A 7,243-nucleotide genomic window follows, 5' to 3' on the forward strand; every position below is an offset into this window, starting at 1 on the left:
GGCGACGGAGACGAGGGCGGCGACGGCGACGGGGGCGGCGACGGGGACAGGGGCGGCGACGGGGATGAGGGCGGCGACGAGGATGGGGGCAGCGACGGCAACGGCGCGCGACGGGGGCGGCGTTGGACGGGGGCGGCGACGGCGTCGATCAATCGGGAAGAAACAGAGGAAGAATGAAATTTTTCGAAGTGATGTATATATAGAAGGCACCTTTAGTACCGGTTGGAGCCACCAACCGGTACTAAAGGCCTGTTTTGGCCAGGCCAAGCGGCGGGAAGCACCCCCCTTTAGTACCGGTTCGTGGAACCAACCGGTACTAAAGGCCCCCCCTTTAGTACCGGTTGGTGCCACGACCCGGTACTAAAGGGTGTGCGCTGCCAGGCGAGGGGCACAAAAGTTTAGTCCCACCTTGCTAGCCGAGGGGCACTCGCACCTGCTTATAAGCCCCGCCGTCGCTGCTGTCTCGAGCTCCTCTCTTAAGCATGCCTTCTGGGCCTACCTCTTCTGCGATGCCCTGTTGGGCTTACTGGGCTAGCGGGCCTGCATCCTGGCCCAACTTGAATTTGGGTTTCTAGTCGTATGCAGGCCGCTGTGGCCCAGTAGGTGGGCTTTTTTTCTTATTTTTTTGCTTTATTTATTTTTGTGAATAACTTAACTTTGAAAATAGATTTTTCAGTGATTCTTTTTTCTTATGTTTAATATTAGTGTGTTTTATCATTATATTCAATTTGGTAATGCTTAGATTATTTAAAAAATGAAATGCCTTTGTAACGGATGAGTTTTCGTCCGAAACCCTGATACTTCGAAACAGATTGTCCATTTTGTACACGAAGTGCATCCAGTTTTTGCGGTAACCCTCTCTACTTTTTTGCACATGCTATGTGGGTGAAATTATGATACCATGCCAACTTTCATCCTTTTCTGAGTTCATTTGAAATGCTTTTCAATTTCAGGGTCATTTAGCTGAAAAAAATCAGTAAATGCATGAAAGAATTTGCTTGCACATAAAATTTCTTCGCGTTTCAAATGCCAAAACACATAACTAGCTACCCTAACTATTACAGAGATTCCCTCCTGGGTGTGAAACACAGAAGAAAGTGATGATAGTTAAGCCGATCACATCCCAGATCTTTGGGTGTGAAACTTTTTCTTCGCGTGTGTCCTTTTGCGTCGTAGCCATGGAAAATCTTCATCATTTAACGGGATGCTCGGGTCAATATTCACTGTGAATGGAGCAATTTCGTCAAACTTTTCATAATCTTCTGACTTGTCTGTCTTGTCATCCACTCCCACGATGTTTCTCTTCCCAGAAAGAACTATGTGCCGCTTTGGCTCATCGTACGATGCATTCGCTTCCTTATCTTTTCTTTTTCTTGGCTTGGTAGACATGTCCTTCACATAGAAAACCTGTGCCACATCATTGGCTAGGACGAATGGTTCGTCTGCATACGCAAGATTGTTGAGATCCACTGTTGTCATTCCGTACTGCGGGTCTTCCATTACCCCGCATCATGTCATATTGACCCATTTGCACCGAAACAAAGGGACCTTCAAACCACGTCGATAGTCAAGTTCCCATATGTCCTGTATATAACCATAATATGTTTCCTTTCCCGTCTTGGTTTCTGCATCAAAGCGGACACCACTGTTTTGGTTGGTGCTCTTCTTATCTTGGGCGATCGTGTAAAATGTATTACCATTTATCTCGTACCCTTTGGAAGTCATTATATTCGAAGATGGTAACTGGGACAGCAAGTACAGGTCATCTTCAATAGAGGTGCCATGCATGGTACGTGCTTGCAACCAGCTGGCGAAACTCCTGGTTTGTTCACGTGTAATCCAGTCATCAGACCGCTCCGAGTGTTTGGAGCGTAGCAAATTCTTGTGTTCATCCATATACGGAGCCACCAAGGCGGAATTCTGTAGAACTGTGTAGTGTGCTTCAGTGAGAGAATGTCCGTCCATACATATTATTTGTTCCCCTCCTAGCGTGCCTTTTCCATCCAGTCTGCCCTTATGCCGCGATTCAGGAACACCAATCGGCTTAAGGTCAGGAATAAAGTCAATACAAAACTCAATGACCTCCTCATTTTGACGGCCCTTGGAGATGCTTCCTTCTGGCCTAGCATGGTTATGAACATATTTCTTTAAGACTCCCATGAACCTCTCAAAGGGGAACATATTGTGTAGAAATACAGGACCCAAAACATTAATCTCTTCGCATAGGTGAACTAGGACGTGCGTCATGATGTTGAAGAAGGATGGTGGGAACACCAACTCGAAACTGACAAGACATTGCACCAAATCATTCTGTAACCTTGGTATGATTTATGGATCGATTACCTTCTGAGAGATTGCATTGAGAAATGCACATAGCTTCACAATGGCTAATCGAACATTTTCCGGTAGAAGCCCCCTCAATGCAACCGGAAGCAGTTGCGTCATAATCACGTGGCAGTCATGAGACTTTAGGTTCTGGAACTTTTTCTCTGCCATGTTTATTATTCCCTTTATATTCGACGAGAAGCCAAATGGTACCTTAATACTGAGCAGGCATTCAAAGAAGATTTCCTTCTCTTATTTGGGAAGAGCGTAGCTTGCATGACCCTGATGTATGCCATCTTTTCTGTGCATACGTTGCTGGTCCTCCCGTGCCTCAGGTGTATCTTTTGTCTTCCCATACACGCCCAAGAAGCCAAGCAGGGTCACACAAAGATTCTTCGTCACGTGCATCACATCGATTGCGGAGCGGACCTCGAGGTCTTTCCAATAGGGCAGGTCCCAAAATATAGATTTCTTCTTCCACATGGGTGCGCGTCTGTCAGCGTCATTCGGAACAGGTTGTCCACCAGGACCCTTTCCAAAGACCACCTTCAAATCCTTGACCATATCATGTACATCAGCACCAGTACGGTGGCGAGACTTCGTCCGTGATCCACCTCACCTTTGAAATGCTTGCCTTTCTTTCTTACGGGATACCTGCTCGGAAGAAATCGACGATGTCCCAGGTACACATTCTTATTAGCCAAATATATACTGTCATTATCATCCAAACAGTGCGTGCATGCGCGGTATCCCTTGTTTGTCTGTCCTGAAAGGTTACTGAGAGCAGGCCAATCATTGATGGTCACGAACAGCAACGCCTTTAGGTCAAATTCTTCCCCCATGTGCTCATCCCACGCACGTACACCTGTTCCATTCCATAGTTGTAAGAGTTCTTCAACTAATGGCCTTAGGTACACATCAATTACGTTGCCGGGTTGCTTAGGGCCTTGGATGAGCACTGGCATCATAATGAACTTCCGCTTCATGCACAACCAAGGAGGAAGGTTATACAAACATAGAGTCACAGGCCAGGTGCTATGGTTGCTGCTCTGCTCCCCAAAAGGATTAATGCCATCTGCGCTTAGACCAAACCATACGCTCCTTGCGTCATCTGCAAACTCCTTCCCGTACTTTCTTTCGATTTTTCTCCACTGCGACCCGTCAGCGGGTACTCTCAACTTTCCGTCTTTCTTACGGTCTTCTCCGTGCCATCGCATCGCCTTGGCATGCTCTTTGTTTTGGAACAAACGTTTCAACCGTGGTATTATAGGAGCATACCACATCACCTTGGCAGGAATCTTCTTCCTGGGGCGCCGGCCCTCGACATCACCAGGGTCATCGCGGCTGATCTTATAGCGCAATGCACCACATACCGGGCAAGCGTTCAAATCCTTGTACTCACCGCGGTAGAGGATGCAATCATTAGGGCATGCATGTATCTTCTGCACCTCTAACCCTAGAGGGCAGACAACCTTCTTTGCTTCGTACGTACTCTCGGGCAATTCGTTGTCCTTTGGAAGCATATCCTTTATCATTACCAGCAACTTTCCAAATCCCTTGTCAGATACACCATTCTCTGCCTTCCATTGCAGCAATTCCAGTGTGGTGCCCAGCTTTTTCTTGTCACCTACGCAATTCGGGTACAACAATTTTTTGTGATCCTCTAACATGCGCTGCAACTTCTTCTTCTCCAAATCACTTGCGCAGTTTCTCTTTGCATCGGCAATGGCCCGACCTAAATCATCAACGGGCTCATCTGATGCCTCTTCTTCAGCTTCTTCCCGCATTGCCGGCTCAGCTTCTTCCCGCATTACCGGCTCAGCTTCTTCCCCCATTGTTGTATCATCGTATTCAGGGAACCCATGGCCAGGATAGCTGTCGTCGTCCTCTTCTTCTTCATTGTCTTCCATCATAACCCCTCTTTCTCCGTGCTTGGTCCAAACATTATAATGGGGCATGAAACCGGACTTAAACAGGTGGACGTGAATGGTTCTTGACGTAGAGTAATTGTGACCATTCTTACAGTGAGCACATGGACAAGGCATAAAACCATCCGCCCGCTTGTTTGCCTCAGCCGCAAGCAGAGAAGTATGCACGCCCTCAACGAACTGGGGAGAGCATCGGTCATCGTACATCCATTGCCGGCTCATCTTCATTACACAACACCGAATAGACCAAATTAATACAAGTTCATACATAAAGTTCATACAACACTTAAATGCAACAAACAAATAACTCTCTAGCTAAAGCATTTAAATGCAACAACGAATACGATCAAGATCGCAACTAAGGTAACAATGAATCCAACAGCATAATGATACCAAGCCTCACTATCGATGGCATATTTTCTAATCTTTCTAATCTTCAAGCGCATTTTCTCCATCTTCATCTTGTGATCATCGACGACATCGGCAACATGCAACTCCAATTCCATCTTCTCCCCCTCAATTCTTTTCAATTTTTCTTTCAAGTACTCGTTTTCTCTTTCAACTAAATTTAACCTCTCGGCAATAGGGTCGGTTGGAATTTCCGGTTCACATACCTCCTAGAAAAAATTTCTATGTCAACTTGATGGGCATAATTTGTCATAAACACGAAATGCAACTAGTTTTAAAAGAGAATATACATACCACATCCGAATCATAACAAGGACTAGGGCCGATGGGGACGGATATCAAAACCATGGCACTATATGTATAACAAACAATGTACGGGTAAGATAATTATACGAGTAACTATATATCCAAATCACACAAACATCAATTTTTATATAAAATTTCATGAACTAGAGGCTCACCACAAGGTGGTGCCGGCGACGGGACGGTGCGGGCGATCGACGGTGGCTACGATGGAGATTTAGAAGGCACTAAGTAAACCACACCTACATATGCAAACTAAGTGTTATTTTTGACCTCAAATTGCATATAAATCAAATACTAGCACACACACACACACACACACACATATATATATATATATATATGTATATATATATATATATATATATATATATCCTCCCAAATTACTAAACTCACAAATTAATCACTATATAAAGCATTGCAAGAGCTAATCTAGCAATGAGAGATGAAAGGACAAAGTTGCTAACCTTTGTGATCATTTGAATGGATGGGGGCCTTCAAATCTTGACAAATTTTGGGCAAAATGTGTGATGAGCTCGAGAGGAAGAGGGGAAGAACAGAGAGGAGAGGGGAAAGGGGAAGAACAGAGCGAGCTCGGGTGGACGAAGGGTTTATGTAGGATGACCTTTAGTACCGGTTCGTGCCAAGAACCGGTACTAAAGGGGCCGGAGGGGCACCTGTCTGACAACATCCTGCCACCACTCTCATTAGTACCGGTTCATGGCACGAACCGGTGCTAAAGGTTCGCCACGAACCGGTACTAATGAAAGCGGCCCGGCTAGCCGTTGGAACCAGCACTAATGTATACATTAGTGCCGGCTCAAATACAAACCGGCACTAATGTGCTTCACGTTTGACCCCTTTTCTACTAGTGAGGGGCACCACACACGGCTAAAAGATCCAAGAGATCAATTGTTGTGTCTATGGGGTGCCCCTCTCCTCCGTATATAAAGGAGGGGAGGAGAGGGTCGGCCAAGTGGAGGAGGCGCGCCCAAGGGGGGAGTCTCCTCCTTATCCTATTTGGAGAGGGAGAGGGAAGGAAGAGGAAGGAGGGAGGAAGGAAAGGGGGGGCTCCCAATTCGGATTGAGCTTGGGGGGGCGCCCCCTCCCTTGCTCCTTTCCCCTCCTTTCCACTAAGGCCCATTAAGGCCCATATACCTCCCGGAGTGTTCCGATAACCTCCCGGTGCTCCGGTATTATCCCGCTCTCACCCGGAACCAATCCGGTATCCAAATATAGTCGTCCAATATATCGATCTTTATGTCTCGAACATTTCGAGACTCCTCGTCATGTCCATGATCACATCCGGGACTTTGAACTACCTTTGGTACATCAAAAACCATAAACTCATAATATAACCGTCATCGAACTTTAAGCATGCGGACCCTACGGGTTCGAGAACTATGTAGACATGATCGAGACACGTCTCCGGTCAATAACCAATAGCGGAACCTGGATGCTCATATTGGCTCCTACATATTCTACAAAGATCTTTATCGGTCAAACCGCATAACAACATACGTTGTTCCTTTTGTCATCGGTATGTTACTTGTCTGAGATTCGATCGTTGGTATCTCAATACCTAGTTCAATCTCGTTACCGGCAAGTCTCTTTACTCGTTCCGTAATACATCATCCCGCAACTAACTCATTAGTTGCAATGCTTGCAAGGCTTAAGTGATGTGTATTACCGAATGGGCCCAGAGATACCTCCCCGACAATCGGAGTGACAAATCCTAATATCGAAATACGCCAACCCAACAAGTACCTTCGGAGACACCTGTAGAGCACCTTTATAATCACCCAGTTACGTTGTGACGTTTGGTAGCACACAAAGTGTTCCTCCGGTAAACGGGAGTTGCATAATCTCATAGTCATAGGAACATGTATAAGTCATGAAGAAAGCAATAGCAACAAACTAAACGATCAAGTGCTAAGCTAACGGAATGAGTCAAGTCAATCACATCATTCTCCTAATGATGTGATCCCGTTAATCAAATGACAACTCTTTGACTATGGCTAGGAAACATAACCATCTTTGATTAACGAGCTAGTCAAGTAGAGGCATACTAGTGACGCTTTGTTTGTCTATGTATTCACACATGTATCATGTTTCCGGTTAATACAATTCTAGCATGAATAGTAAACATTTATCATGATATAAGGAAATAAATAATAACTTTATTATTGCCTCTAGGGCATATTTCCTTCACCATTAGCAACTTCAAATGTTATATTTGACATGGCGAACAATTTCGATTACATCAGCGCATGCCGACA

Source organism: Triticum dicoccoides, chromosome 3A (genome assembly GCF_002162155.2).
Source record: "Triticum dicoccoides isolate Atlit2015 ecotype Zavitan chromosome 3A, WEW_v2.0, whole genome shotgun sequence".
Classification (NCBI taxonomy): Eukaryota; Viridiplantae; Streptophyta; class Magnoliopsida; order Poales; family Poaceae; genus Triticum; species Triticum dicoccoides.